Source organism: Melanerpes formicivorus, unplaced genomic scaffold (genome assembly GCF_026170545.1).
Source record: "Melanerpes formicivorus ecotype bairdi unplaced genomic scaffold, bMelFor1.0.p_v2 SCAF_26, whole genome shotgun sequence".
Classification (NCBI taxonomy): domain Eukaryota; kingdom Metazoa; phylum Chordata; class Aves; order Piciformes; family Picidae; genus Melanerpes; species Melanerpes formicivorus.
The window spans coordinates 1887385-1902480 of record NW_027142378.1 but is presented as its reverse complement, the minus strand read 5'-3'; the positions used below and the strand labels follow the sequence as shown (position 1 = coordinate 1902480).

Here is a 15096-nt window from a genome sequence, read left to right as displayed (position 1 = left end):
TTTCTTCTACCGAAGCGAATCCATTTCTTCATTGCAGGCTCGGTTTTAGGAGAACAGAGAGGTTTAAGTGGCTGTGGTAAATTAAAGACAAAAGCTGGAAAATTGATACTTTCAATCTTTTTAAATTCCACACACACACAGCTTGGGAAGGAGCTTTTTCCAGCCCAGAAAATTTCCAGCACATAGAATCACAGAATGGTTCAGGTCGGAAGGGATCTCGGAGATCATTAACCCCAACCCCCCTGCCGTGGGCAGGGACACCTCTCAGCTAGGCTCAGCTGCTCAAGTCCTCACCCAGCCTGGCCTTGAACAGCCTCAAGGAGGAGGCATCCACAACCTCCTTGGGCAGCCTGTTCCAGGGTCTCACCACCCTTGTATTGAAGAACTTCTAAGATCCAGGCCAACCCTACCCTCCCTCAGCTTCAAACCCTTTCCCCTTGTCCTGCCTCTAGACACCTGCATGAGAAGTTCCTCTGCAGCCTTCCTGTAGGCTCCCTTCAGCTATTGGAAGGCATCTCCAAGGTCCCCCTGGAGTCTTCTCTTCTCCAGGCTGAACATCCCCAGCTCCTCCAGCCCACAGCAGAGGTGCTCCAGCCCCTGGACCAGCCCTGTGGCCTCCTCTGGAGCTGCTCCAACACCTCTGCGTACTTCTTATGCTGGATTACTTCCAAGTATTGAGCAACAGTGTGTTCTTCCAGCAGAGGCATTTCCAAGTCAAGATTAAGTAGCCTGGAATATTTGCAAGTGGCCTAACACCTTTTCATCAGCTGGCTACTGGTCCCCAAAAGGCAGCCATTGGGTTACAACCATAGGAGGGGAGAGGAGAGGATAGAATTAACCAGTTTGGAAAAGACCTTTGAGATCATCAAGTGCAACCCATCACCCAGCAGTGCCACCTGCTCTCTGGGACCAGCTGAGACTGAAATTTCAGAAGGTTAAAAGCTTGCATTCAGCATCAGAGCCTCATCCAGAGCAAGTGTGCAGGCTGTGTGCTCACCAGGTAAGGAGGGCAGAATACAGAATTCACCAGGTTGGAAGAGACCTTCGAGATCATCCAGTCTAACCTATCACCCAGCACCATCTAATCAACTAAACCACGGCACCAAGCATCCCATCAAGTCTCCTCTTGAACACCTCCAGGGATGGGGACTCCACCACCTCCCTGGGCAGCACATCCCAATGGCCAATCTCTCTTTCTGGGTAAAACATTCTCCTCACCTCCTGCCCAAACCTCCCCTGCCACAGCTTGAGAGTTTGTCCTCTTGTTCTGTTGCTGCTTGCCTGGGAGAAGAGACCAACCCCCTCCTGGCTACAACCTCCCTTCAGGGAGCTGATGCTGAGCTAGATGATTCTGAACCCTGATTTAATAATAATAATATCACTATTAATGTCATTATCAGATTGATGTAGAGTTATTTCACACTAAAAATTGAGCCTGGGTGTAGTGCCCTCCTGCAGCCCAGCAGGCAGCTGTGTGCTGTGCTGCAGCCAGAGGAGTGTGGGCAGCAGGGCAAGAGAGAAGATGCTGCCTCTTGTCTCTGCCCTGCTGAGACCTCATCTCCAATCCTGCCTCCAGTTCTGGTATCCCCAGCATAAGGAGGACACAGAGCTGCTGGAGTGAGTGCAGAGGAGGCCACAAAGATGATCCAAGGACTGGAGCAGCTCTGGTGTCAGGATAGGTTGAGGGAGCTGGGGGTGTTCAGCCTGGAGAAGAGAAGGCTCCAGGCTGCCCTCCAGTACCCCAAGGGATCCTGCAGGAAGGCTGGAGGGAGGCTTTTCAGAAGGATAACTTAATCTACCTAAATCTGCTGCCTAATTTACAATAATTTTATTGTTCTCTGGGGTGTCTTAAGTCTTTGATGCAATCACTGGAAAGATGTGAGACCTTCACTTGGAGAACTGACTGGGTCTAACTGGCCTGCAGAGGTGCCTCTGTCTGCTGTTTACTTTTTTTCAGGCTGGAGAAAGAACCTAGACAGCTGTGAGAGGTTCCTGGCATGCAGCAAGAAGAATTTGGACAGCAGGTTGAGAGAGGTTCTCTTTCCCCTCCACTTTGCCCTGGGTAAGCCACACCTAGAGTATTGTATCCAGTTCTGGGCTCCCCCCAGTTCAACAGGGGACTGTTGGAGAGGGTACAGCTGAGGGCTGCAAAGCTGAGGAGGTGACTGGAACCTCTCTCTTATGAAGAAGGGTTGAGGGACTTGGGGTTTTATAGCCTGGAGAAAAGCAGATTGAAGGGAGAGCTCATCAGTGTTGATCAATACTTCAAGGGTGGGTGTCAGGAAGATGGGGCCAGGTGGCTGTTTTGGGGGTGCTCAGGCAAGAAGTAGTTGCACAACATTTAAACCCAGGAAGTTCTCCCTCAGCATGAGGAGGAACTTCTTTCCATTGAGGGTAGGTGGAGCATTGGAACAGGCTGCCCAGAGAGGTGGTGGAGCCTACATCACTGGACTCATTCAAAAGCCACCTGGGCACCATCCTGTGCAGCCTGCTCTAGGGGAACCTGCTCTGGTGGGAGGCTTGGACTGGGTGATCTGTAGAGGTCCCTTCCAACCCTTACCATTCAGTGGTTCTGTGAGAGGCAGAGTTCTGTGCTTTGAAGCATTGGCCAGACAGCACTTTAGTTAGCATTCTAAATTGAACAGAATGGATTCTACCCATCTGGCTTCAGAAACCATAGCTAATTCTTCCCTGATTGAAGAAGCTAATTACTAAAACCAGAGCTGTAACAATCTTTTCCCTAACACACACTTCTGGAGAAGGGCAGGAAAATGAAGTGGTTAGGCCCAAGGAGACAAGAAACGAGAAACTGAACCTATACTGCTAATCAATTCCAGTTCCTTTGTGCTACCATGAGGTCCTTCAGGCATCACCTTTTGCAGTTTCCTGAGTCACCAGCCTAGGGACATAAAGCAATAAATCGTGGAATTGATGCTGCTAAAAGCCACCAAGCTTTGGCGCTGGCCCTCAGATTGGATTGTGAGAAGCTGACTTTAAACAGTATTTCAACCCCTAAGAGTTGGAGCCATTAAAAGGCAAAGATTAATTCTTTTTGGTCACCCTTGCAGCATGTAAGGACCTGGATCCTGAGGTTGAGTGCATTGTTTTCTGCTTGTAAAGCATGCAAGTTGCTCTGGGCAGCCTGATCTAGTTGAGGATGTCCCTGCTGACTGCAGAGGGGGTTGGACTGGATGAGCTTTGGAGGTCCTTTCCAACCCAGACCATTCTATGACTCTGTAAATTGGACATCTCCAGCTTCCTGGTAGCTGCCTAAGCTCATCTCCAAGAAAACACTGAGAAATGTTTCTTAAATTCCACATCTCTTGGGGATGAGCCCCAGTTGCTCAGCCTCAGCTGCTCCTCCCCAGCCCTGTTCTCCAGAGCCTTCCCCAGCTTTGTTGCCCTTCTCTGGGCACACTCCGGCACCTCAGTGTCTGTCTTGTAGGGAGGGCCCAAGGTCCAGGGACACAGCCCAAGTTTGAGCTATGGGGTGAGGACCTGCAAGTCTCCTATCGATTCTCACTGTCTCCCACCTGCTGACTGCCACCAGAGATCTCCACATCCCTTTGCACAGCCCAGTGGGAAGCAGAGTGCTGATGCTGTGACAGATGGGAGCCTGCTCTGAAGAAGGAAGCAAACCTTTTGTTAGATCTGCTCTGTAAGTACAGCATTGCCTAGCAACTGTGGGGACCAGAGAGGAGCCAGGGCATCAGAGAACCTTTCACCTGGTGCAGCCTGAGGCTTGGTTTTGTTTGTTGTTTGGTTGGGGGTTGGTTTGGCCTGTGCAAAACCCCTTTTATGTCTTACCAGCACTGAAGGGATTTATGCTCTTGCAGGAGGAAGCTCAGGATGACATCTCCCAGAGAAGAGCACTGACTAGGAAGAAATTCATAGCTATCAGGGAAGGAAATGGAAAAGGGCCTTCTCTGTTTGTGTCTCTACAGCTTTGCCCTAAATCTCCACTGTAAGGACTCATTAGCATTACAGGTAGGCCAATGTTTAATCCATTGCACTCCAAAGGTGCATCATAGAGTGGTTTGGATTGGAAGGGCTGCATCCAGAGAGGTGTGGCCAGCAGATGGGGAGAGGGGATCCTGCCACTCAGCTCTGGTGAGACCTCACCTGCAGTGCTGCATCCAGGTCTGGAGCCCTCAATATAGCAAGGAGAGGGAGCAGGTCCAGAGGAGGCCATGGAAATGATCAGGGGGTTGGAGCAGCTCTGCTATGAGGACAGGCTGAGGGAGCAGGGGGTATTCAGTCTGGGGAAAAGAAGGCTCTGGGGGAGACCTAATAGCAGCCTGCCAGTACCTGAAGGGGCCAGAAGGATGAAGAGAGACTGCAGTGATCAAGTGAGAGGCAATGGCTGAAAACTAGGGCAGAGCAGATATAGATTGGATGTTAAGACCAAGTTCTGAACCACGAGGGCAGTGAACACTGGAACAGGTTGCCCAGGGTGGTGGTTGTGGCCCCATCCCTGGAGGTATTCAAGATGAGGCTGGACAAGGCTGTGTGCAACCTCATCTGGTGGAGGAAGTTCCTGCTGACTGCAGGGGGTTGGACTGGATGAGCTTTGGAGCTCCCTTCCAACCCAGACCATTCTGTGATTCTGTGAAGGGATTTCAAAGGTCATCTAGTTCAAATCAGTGTTTTCTAGCATGTTATCTTCCTCTCATCCCTTGTAGCACCACTTAGTCTCTCCTCCTTTCCAGGTCATACTGCAGAGTATAAGCTGAAGTTCAGTAATGACCAGGTCAGAGTTTAACTCCCCAGAGGATCCTGGGTTCAGTCACATCCCATTACCAAGAGTCCATGCAGCAAAGAACTTTTTTAGCACTTGATTTTTTGTTGCCAGCAACACCACCACAAAATATCCTTTTTAAACAGCCTTGGGTGTGCTATCCTGGGTGTTGGGCTCCCCAGCTGAAGAGGGACAGGGATCTGCTGGAGAGGGTCCAGCTAGAGGGCAATAAGGATGATGAGGGCCCTGGAGCACTGCCTGGGGAGGAGAGGCTGAGGGACCTGGGGCTTTTTAATCTGGAGAAGACTGAGAGGGGATTTAATAAATATGTATGAATATCTGAGGGCTGGGGGTCAGGAGAGAGGGGACAGGCTCTGCTCAGTTGCACCCTGGGATAGGACAAGGAGCAATATATGTAAGCTGCAGCACAGGAGGTTCCACCTTAACATGAGGAGGGACTTCATTACTGTAAGGGTCACAGAGCACTGGAGCAGGCTGCCCAGAGAGGTTGTGGAGTCTCCTTCTCTGGAGACTTTCCAGCCCTGTCTGGATGTGTTCCTGTGACCTGTGCTGGATTCTGTGGTTCTGCTCTGGCAGGGGGGTTGTACTTGATGATCTCTTTGGGTCCCTTCCAACCCCTGACATCCTGTGAGCCTGAAAGTGCTGTTGGAACGATCTATGGTTACTTGGTTGGATTTCCTGCAGGTACTGCTTCCCTAGGCTGAGAAGTCCTGGGCCATATTTTGTTTAGCACTGAGATTTGTCAAAGGGAGATCTTTCTCTCTCTATATGTGTGTAAGAGGAAGACAGAGGCAGAGGAACTGCAGATGGTGTTACACAATCGCTGATGTCTATTTGAACTGGTGACAAAATGAGGTCTTCCCTCCCTCCACCTCCCTTGATGGGGTGCTTGGTGCCATGGGTTAGCTGTTTGGGTGGGTTGGATTGGTTGATGGGTTGGACACGATGATCTTGAAGGTCTCTTCCAACCTGGTTTGGTTTATTCTAATAAAGGTTTATTCTAAAGAAAAAGTAGTTGCTTTTTCTATATACATCTAGGGAATATGGATTTTCAACTGGATTGAGATAAATTCCAGTCTGAGCTTCCAAGTAGTGAGTGATAGGACAAGAGGAAATGCCCTCAAGCTGCACCAGGGGAGGCTGAGTTTGGAGGTCTTTTCCACCCTTAATGATTCTGTGAGCTCAGCTCCCTCAATGTCCTCTAACACAGCAGCTGCAACAATGTTGGGTAGCTGAGCCCCCTAAAAACCTGAAGCTTGCTGCAGCTGAAGGCCTGGAGAGGTAGCACAGGGCACACTGAGTGCCAGCAGGCCACAGTGGCAGGCAAATTAAAGCCCCTTTTCATCAACTTAATGCAAAGAGTTCTGACTCTCTTTCTATTCAAATGTAGTACGATGCCAAAGGTCTCATCAGTGCTCTACCCACATCTGAACCCCAGAAGACCAGCTTGGAAGAGACCTCAAGGATCGTCTGGACCAAGCTTTCTAGGTGACAGTGGAGTTGCAATGAGCTGGTCCAGCACCCTGGCAAGGTGAGTCTTAAACCTGTCCAGTGGAGAGGACTCCACTGCTTCCCTGGGGAGATGATGCCAATGTCTGCTTGCTCTTATGGTGAGGCAGGGTGCACAAGTGAGTACTCTCCTGCTGGGTTCAGTCTGGTTTGCACCATTACACCAACACTGAGCAGCAAAGTGGAAATGGCCTCAAGTTGCACCAGGGGAGGTTTACTTTGGATATCAGAAGAAACTTCCATGTTGGAAGGGTTCTCAAAGGTTCCCCAGGGTGGTGGCTGAATCCCCATCCATGGAGGGGTTTAAGAGAGGCAGAGATGTGGTGCTGAGGGAAATGGTTTAGCACCAGATTTGGTAGAGTTAGAGAATGGTTGGACTCATGGAACAGAATCATGGAATCATTAAGGTTGGAAAAGAGCTCTGAGAGCATCAAGTCCAATATTCTTTTCCAATTCCATTCCAGCATTTTCCAGCTGAAACAATTCAATCATCCTAAGCACATGTGGCAACTTGCTGGTGGAAGACAAGCTGTGTTTCAGTGTGAAGCAATGGAGTCAGCAGGCAAAGAGAGCAGGTTTCAGCATGTCCTTAATATTTCTCAGTATGGAACACATTGGGAAAACAAAAGTGTCCAGCACTTTCTGAGCAGCACGATCTCCACATGAAAAGGCACTGAAGGTTGCTGCTCACACACTGAAGGCACATCTGTAAGTGCTGTGTGGTGCACAAGCAGCCAGGCTGGTGCTAAACCTGACCCAGCTGGGTTATTAATAACAGCACAACTGGGTCAGCAGTGCTCTGAGTGCAGCCTGATTTGTTTCCTGGGAAGGTTTGCAGCCCTACTCTCAGCTTTCTGCTGTAGTTGGAACTACACCACTGTTGAACAGGAGTCAGGGCCTGTAAAGCTTAGGCAAATCCTCTCTGCACTGCAGTTGTTGGACTCACAGAACGGTTTGGGTTGGAAGGGACCCTGAAGATCATCTAGTTTCATCCCCACCTTCCATGGGCAGGATACAAGGAAGCTGGGGAGGGACTTGTTAGGGTGTCAAGTAGTGATAGGACTGGAGGGAATGGATCCCAGCTAGAGGAAGGGAGATTCAGATTGGATGTGAGGAAGAAGCTCTTCCCCATGAGGGTGGTGAGACACTGGCACAGGTTGCCCAGGGAGGTGGGGGAAGCCTCATCCCTGGAATTTTTTGTAGCCAGGCTGGATGTGGCTGTGAGCAACCTGCTGTAGTGTAAGGTGTCCCTGGCCGTGGCAGGGGTGGTTGAAACTGGCTGAACCTTGAGGTCCCTTCCAACCCTAACAATTGGGTTTTGTGCTGAAGCCTTACGTTCATCTATGCCCTTGCTCACTGAGTGCAGGGGGGTTGGACAAGAGGACCTTTGAGGTCCCTTCCAACCCAGTGCAATCTGTGAAGCTGTGCAAATAGGCAAAGGGAGGCTATTTATGGGTTTGTGTCTTGAGTATCTCGTGGTCTGAAGAAAGTATCTACCAACTCAAAACACTTTGCTGAAGACTGGCCCTAAGCATTTCTCTCTCAGCAGATGAAAGACAATCTCCCACCAGTGCTCTGGGTTGAGTTCTCACTGCCAAGCCTCTATTTCAGTCTTTCCCCTCTGCTTCCTAGGCAGACTGGTGGTCATGTTTCCATCCTCTCTGAGTTCTTCAGCTAACGGGCTGCAGCATGTTCAGTTCTGTACAGCAGGAACTAAAATAGTTTGGAAACTTTTCCTCCTAGAAATACAGCAGCTGAAGCTTTCAGATCCCCCTCCTCCTCCTCCTCCCACCCCACATCTATGCTGTAGTGGAGGACAGATTTTGGAGATCTGCTTTTGGGTTCTAAGCATGGAAAAGGGGATTTAGTCCTTCTGTTCCCAAGGGTTTAACTGTGCTTTCAACACAAATCATGCCCTGCTCTGGATGATCAGTGGAAACACACTGATCTTGGGGGTGGGGAGGAATGTCTAAATTACTTCAGAATTCTTTTGTCTTTAAGGCCTGCCTTTGTTCTGCAACAACGCAGATTCAGAGGTGGCATCAGGTTGGAAGGGACCTTCAAAGCTCATCCTGTGCAACCCCATTGCAGGCAGCAGGAACATATCCAACTAGAGCAGCAGGCTGCCCAGGGCCACATCAAGGCTGAGCTTGAATGCCCGCAGGGATGAGGCTTCCATCACTTCCCTGGGCAACCTGTGCCAGTGTCTCACTACCCTCATGGGGAAGAACTTCCTCCTACTGTCTAATCTAAATCTCCTCTTTCCTAGCTTGGATCCATTCCCCCCACTCCTATCACTACCTGATATCAAAAAAATCCCTCACCAGTTTCAGATACTGGAAGGCCGCAATAAGGTCTCCTCAGAGCCTTCTCTTCTCCAGACTGAACCACCCCAGCTCCCTCAGCCTGTCTGGGCAACCTCTTCCACTCCTCCCATCACAAGAAAGTGAATGAATGAATGTAGTCTTGATTCGGCTACACCCAAATCCCCCAATCATTTTATACAATCTCTATTGCTGTGGTCCACCCAACTGAGTGAGATCTTTCTGCCCACTGAAGCTCCAGCAACAACCTGAGTCATGCTAATATGTGAGGTGCAGTCTTTTTTTTGTGTTTGGTTTGTTGGTTGTGGGTTTTTTTTTTGGGGGGGGAGGGTAGGGGGCACATAGAATCAGTAAGGTTGGAAAAGACATCAGAGGTCATCAAGTCCAACCTAATACCTCCTGACAACTAAACCATGGCTCCAAGTGCCACATCCAAGCCTTTTTGAACACCTCCAGAGATGGGGACTCCACCACCTCCCTGGGCAGCACATTCTGATGGGCAATCATTCTCTCTGTGATGAATGTCTTCCTAACCTCCAGCCTAAACCTCCCCTGGCACAGCTTGAGACTGTGTCCTCTTGTTCTGCTGCTGGGTGCCTGGGAGAAAAGACCAACCCACACCTGGCTACAACCTCACTCCAGGGAGTTGGAAACAGCAAGAAGGTCTCCCCTGAGCCTCCTCTTCTCCAGGCTAAGCAACCCCAGCTCCCTCAGCCTCTCCTCACAGGGCTGTGCTCCAGACCCCTCCCCAGCTTTCTTGCTCTTCTCTGGACACCTTCCAGCAACTCAACATCTTTCCTAACCTGAGGGCCCCAGAACTGGACACAGGACTCAAGGTTTCAAGATCTCTGGGGGGCTCAAAAGCACTTCTGCACCACAGGTAACCTTTGAGTTTCCTGAGACATTTTTTTTTTCCATGTCCAAGATGATGTTTTGGTGGTGGTGGTTTTTTTGTCCTTTGACAGATGAGATTCTTAAGGACAGCTATAATTTCTTAGATTTTGGAGCAGAATATGATGCCAGATCTAGCTCCTTTCGTGAGCTGCTTGTGCATTTAGTAGAGGATATATTTAGTAAGAGGTGAGTCTTCTAGCCCCTCAAATTTCTTAGGACCAGCTAGGAGATTGACTTAGCTCTGAGGAGACAAATCAATTCAATGTGCCGTGGACCCACCACCAGATGCCACAAGCAGGAGCAAAGATTTTATGTAAGTGTCCTACTTGGCTGGGACCAGCCCAGGCCAGCCCTTGTCTTCAGACCCCATCAGCTGCTCTGGGCCAGAGCACAGCTGTCTGCAGTTGGCTACAGGTGGTGCTTGTAGCACCACAACCACTATAAAGGGGGAAGTTTGCTGGGGAGGGGTAGCTTCTGCTTGGGCTTCCTGTTGGGGCTTCTCCTCCTGCTGCCCCTCAGTGCTGCGCCTGCTGCCCCTCGGTGAGTATCCCTTCCTAGACTTTGCTTTGATATTGCTCCTCATTTGGGGAGTTCCTTCAACCCCTTTTCCCTTCCCCCTGTGGGGCTTCTCTCCTGCCCCCTTCTCGGCTGGGGAGGGGTCATCAGGGGAAGAAGCAAATGCTGGAGCTCAACCGCAGGCACAGGCTCCATGGAGACACTACCCCCCCAGGCCCGTGTTTACACCTCAGCTGCCCTGGTGTGTGGAGGGTGGGAGGGTGGCCAAGCTGCTGTGCCCTTAGCAGTTCCTCGAGCACTTGGAGCTGCCCTGCAGGGGCCGGGCGGAAGAAAGAAGCCCCAGACCTGCTTGAGGGAAGAAGCGCTGCCCATCCCATTCTATTAGCCTACAGGAGGGCACAGGGCTTAGCACCCTGGGAGCAGAGAATATTCCACAAGGCAGTGTGCAGCCAGGGCAGAAGGAAGAACATTGCTCTGCAGCTAAATGATTTGCACTGGGACAAAAGCGGGTCGGGGGGGGGGTGAGGGAAGGTCACACTTTGGGTTTTGCTGTCTTGGGGAGCTGAGAATCTATCCCTGCCTGGCCTGGGAGGAGAGGAAGAGTTTTTCTGTAACTGTTTCTCTTTTCCTCTGCAGCCAGAGGAGTGTGGGCAGCAGGGTGGGAGAGACCCTGGGTTCTGTCCTGCTGAGCTCTCACCTGCAGTACTGCCTCAAGGTCTGGTATCCCCAGCAAGAGAAGGACAAAGAGGGGCTTGAGCAAGTCCAGAGGAGGCCACAAAGATGATCCGAGGACTGGAGCACATCTGCTGATGGGCCAGGCTCAGAGAGCTGGGGGTGCTCAGCCTGGAGAAGAGTGTGGCAGACCTCCCAGCTGCCTTGTAGTGCCTGCAGGGCTTCTGCAGGAAGGCTGCAGAGAGATTTTGCCTTTTCGCCCCACTCTGTTGTGAACTGGAATGAGAGGAGCCCCAGTGTGAGGCACACTGACACTCCAGCCTGGAGGAGCTCAGGATCCGGCTCAGCTTGGAGCTGCTCTGAAACTAACTATGCAAAGTCTTTTGCTGCTCTTGCGTGTCTGACTGTTTTTTACGCTGTGGGCTCGGACGGGGGGAGAGGTTGGGCTTCTGCCTCAGCCAGCAAGACTAGTCTTCAGTAGGGTGGCAAGGGACTAGCAGCGGGCGGGCCTTGCGCTGGGCTGGACTCGTGCCTCGCTGGGCTGGACTCATGCTGCCAACGGTTGGGCTGGGCTGGACTCGCGTCTCCAAGGGCTGGGCTGGGCTGGGCTGGACTCGCACCTCTCAGGGCTGGCCTGGGCTGGACTCACGCCTTGCTGGGCTGGCCTGGGCTCGCGCCTCTCAGGATTGGGCTGGGCTGGACTCGCACCTCTCAGGGCTGGGCTGGGCTGGACTCGCGCCTCTCAGGGTTGGGCTGGGCTGGACTTGTGTCTTCTAGGGCCGGGCTGGGCTGGGCTCGTGCCACGGAGGGCTGGGCTGGGCTGGGCTGGGCTGGACTCGCACCTCTTAGGGCTGGGCTGGGCTGGACTTGTGTCTTCTAGGGCCGGGCTGGGCTGGGCTCGTGCCACGGAGGGCTGGGCTGGGCTGGGCTGGGCTGGACTCGCACCTCTTAGGGCTGGGCTGGGCTGGACTTGTGTCTTCTAGGGCCGGGCTGGGCTGGGCTCGTGCCACGGAGGGCTGGGCTGGGCTGGGCTGGACTCGCACCTCTTAGGGCTGGGCTGGGCTGGACTTGTGTCTTCTAGGGCTGGGCTGGGCTGGGCTCGTGCCACGGAGGGCTGGGCTGGGCTGGGCTATGCTCGTGCCTCTCAGGGCTGGGCTGGGCTGGACTCGTGTCTCCAAGGGCTGGGCTGGGCTGGACTTGCGCCTCGCAGGGCTGGGCTGGACTCGTGCCTCTCAGGGTTGGGCTGGGCTGGACTCGCGTCTCTGAGGGCTGGGCTGGCTGGGCTCATGCCTCTCAGGGTTGGGCTGGGCTGGACTCGTTTCTCTGAGGGCTGGGCTGGGCTCGTGCCCCTCAGGGTTGGGCTGGGCTGGACTCGACTTGCAACTCAGGGTTGGGCTGGGCTGGATTCGCGCCTCGCTGGGCTGGGCTGGACTCGCGCTTCTCAGGGCTGAGCTGGGCTGGGCTTGCAACTCTGAGGGTTGGGCTGGGCTGGACTTGCGTCTCCGAGGGCTGGGCTGGGCTTGCGCCTTGCTGGGCTGGGCTGGACTCGCGCCTCGCTGGGCTGGGCTGGACTCGCGCCTCTCAGGGTTGGGCTGGGCTGGACTTGCGCCTCGCTGGGCTGGGCTGGACTCGCGCCTCTCAGGGTTGGGCTGGGCTGGACTCGCGTCTCCGAGGGCTGGGCTGGCTGGGCTCATGCCTCTCAGGGTTGGGCTGGGCTGGACTCGTGTCTCCCAGGGCTGGGCTGGACTCGACTTGCAACTCAGGGTTGGGCTGGGCTGGGCTGGATTCGCGCCTCGCTGGGCTGGGCTGGACTTGCGTTTCTCAGGGCTGAGCTGGGCTGGGCTCGCACCTCTGAGGGTTGGGCTGGGCTGGGCTCGCACCTCTGAGGGTTGGGCTGGGCTGGACTTGCGTCTCCGAGGGCTGGGCTGGGCTCGCGTCTCTGAGGGCTGGGCTGGGCTGGGCTGGGCTCGTGCCTCTCAGGGCTGGGCTGGACTCGTTTCTCTGAGGGCTGGGCTGGGCTCATGTCTCTGAGGGTTGGGCTGGGCTGGGCTCGGCTTGTGCCTCTCAGGGTTGGGCTGGGCTGGACTCGACTTGCAACTCAGGGTTGGGCTGGGCTGGGCTCGCGCCTTGCTGGGCTGGGCTGGACTCGCGCCTCTCAGGGTTGGGCTGGGCTGGACTTGCGCCTCGCTGGGCTGGGCTGGCCTTGTGCCTCTCAGGGTTGGGCTGGGCTGGACTTGCGCCTCGCTGGGCTGGGCTGGACTCGCGCCTCTCAGGGTTGGGCTGGGCTGGACTTGCGCCTCGCTGGGCTGGGCTGGACTCGCGCCTCTCAGGGTTGGGCTGGGCTGGACTCGCGTCTCCGAGGGCTGGGCTGGACTCGACTTGCAACTCAGGGTTGGGCTGGGCTGGATTTGCGCCTCGCTGGGCTGGGCTGGACTCGTGTCTCCTGAGGGCTGGGCTGGGCTGGGCTCGTGCCTCTCAGGGTTGGGCTGGGCTGGACTCGTGTCTCCCAGGGCTGGGCTGGACTCGACTTGCAACTCAGGGTTGGGCTGGGCTGGATTCGCACCTCGCTGGGCTGGGCTGGACTCGCGCTTCTCAGGGCTGAGCTGGGCTGGGCTCGCACCTCTGAGGGCTGGGCTGGACTTGCATCTCCGAGGGCTGGGCTGGGCTCGCGTCTCTGAGGGCTGGGCTGGGCTGGACTCGGGCTGGACTCGTGCCTTGCTGGGCTGGGCTGGACTCGCGCCTCTCAGGGCTGGGCTCAGCTGCGTTCGCGCCTCGCTGGGCTGGGCTGGGCTCGGCTCGCGCCTCTGAGGGTTGGGATGGGCTGGGCTTGTGCCTCTGAGGGTTGGGCTGGGCTGGACTCACGTCTCTGAGGGCTGGGCTGGGCTTGTGCCTCTGAGGGTTGGGCTGAGCTGGACTCGTGTCTCCGAGGGCTGGGCTGGGCTCGTGCCTCTGAGGGTTGGGCTGGGCTGGACTCGCATCTCCGAGGGCTGGGCTGGGCTGGGCCTGCATCTCTGAGGGCTGGGCTGGGCTCATGCCTCTTAAGGCTGGGCTCGCACCTCGCTGGGCTGGGCTCGTGCCTCTGAGGGTTGGGCTGGGCTGGGCTGGACTTGTGTCTCTGAGGGCTGGGCTGGGCTGGGCTTGCATGTCCGGGGGCTGGTCTGGACTGAACTCATGCCTCTGAATGAAAGGGTGGAGGTTTGAAAGCAACCCCTTGCCTCAATGCTCCCTATCATCTGCAGGTGTTCCCTCTTATCCTAAGATATTCCTTGTTATTCCCAGGTGTTCTCAGATATGCCATGTCCTTCCCACTGTGGTAACTTCAGGTGTACAAACTGAGAGTTGCTGCTGCCAGCTGGAAGAGAAGAGATTCTGAAGAGAGGGACAAGGGACTGCTGCTGCTATGTTGGGGGAAAGTATTGGCAGCTGAGGAAATGCCTTGGAAGAGGTGTCTGTGGGGGCTCTTGTGCTGTTCATTAATTGTAATTGTTGGTAGCTATTGTAACTGTTCTATGTTTGCAGCTCCTCCTTGCATGCCCCTGGAGCCTGTAACTGTGCTTGTAAATAAATCATCCTTTTGCTTCAATCAGAGAGGGGCTGATGAGTTTCCTTTGGAGGGGGTGGGGGGGATTTTCAACTGACCAGGTCCAGGGATTACCAGATAGATTCATGGATATTCCATGATATATTTGTGGAGAAACTAGGAATAAGAGATAATCCGCCCTGGGCGAACACACCCATAGAAGACACATGGTAATTTGCATAGACACACCAATACAAATGCAGTAAATTTGAGCACACAGAAATACTTGAAAGCGGGCATTTGGCACGGTGCCAGATTTGCGTTCGCGGGAATTTGCTTATGCGTAATATTTGCGTTCGCGGGAACTTGGCACGGTGCCAGATTTGCGTTCGCGGGAATTTGCTTATGCATAATATTTGCGTTCGCGGGAATTTGGCACGGTGCCAGATTTGCGTTCGCGGGAATTTGCGTACGCGGAATATTTGCGTTCGCGGGAATTTGGCACGGTGCCAGATTTGCGTTCGCGGGAATTTGGCACGGTGCCAGATTTGCGTTCGCGGGAATTTGCGTACGCGGAATATTTGCGATCGCGGGAACTTGGCACGGTGCCAGATTTGGGTTCGCGGGAATTCGCGTACGCGGAATATTTGCGTTCGCGGGAACTTGGCACGGTGCCAGATTTGGGTTCGCGGGAATTTGCGTACGCGGAATATTTGCGTTCGCGGGAACTTGGCACGGTGCCAGATTTGCGTTCGCGGGAACTTGGCACGGTGCCAGATTTGCGTTCGCAGGAACTTGGCACGGTGCCAGATTTGCGTTCGCGGGAATTTGGCATGGTGCCAGATTTGCGTTCGCGGGAATTTGCGTACGCGGAATATTTGCGTTCGCGGGAATTTGGCACG

At 54.1% G+C, this 15096-nt stretch overlaps 1 long non-coding RNA gene across 1 annotated transcript; it reads left to right on the top strand.

The window, feature by feature from the left end:
• The first annotated feature begins 3563 nt into the window (after positions 1–3563).
• On the top strand, positions 3564–14223 carry LOC137448837 (uncharacterized). The gene is made up of 4 exons (XR_010989231.1): positions 3564–3658; positions 3837–3987; positions 6150–6290; positions 13954–14223. It is a non-coding gene; the product is annotated as an uncharacterized lncRNA (long non-coding RNA).
• Positions 14224–15096: the final 873 nt, after the last annotated feature.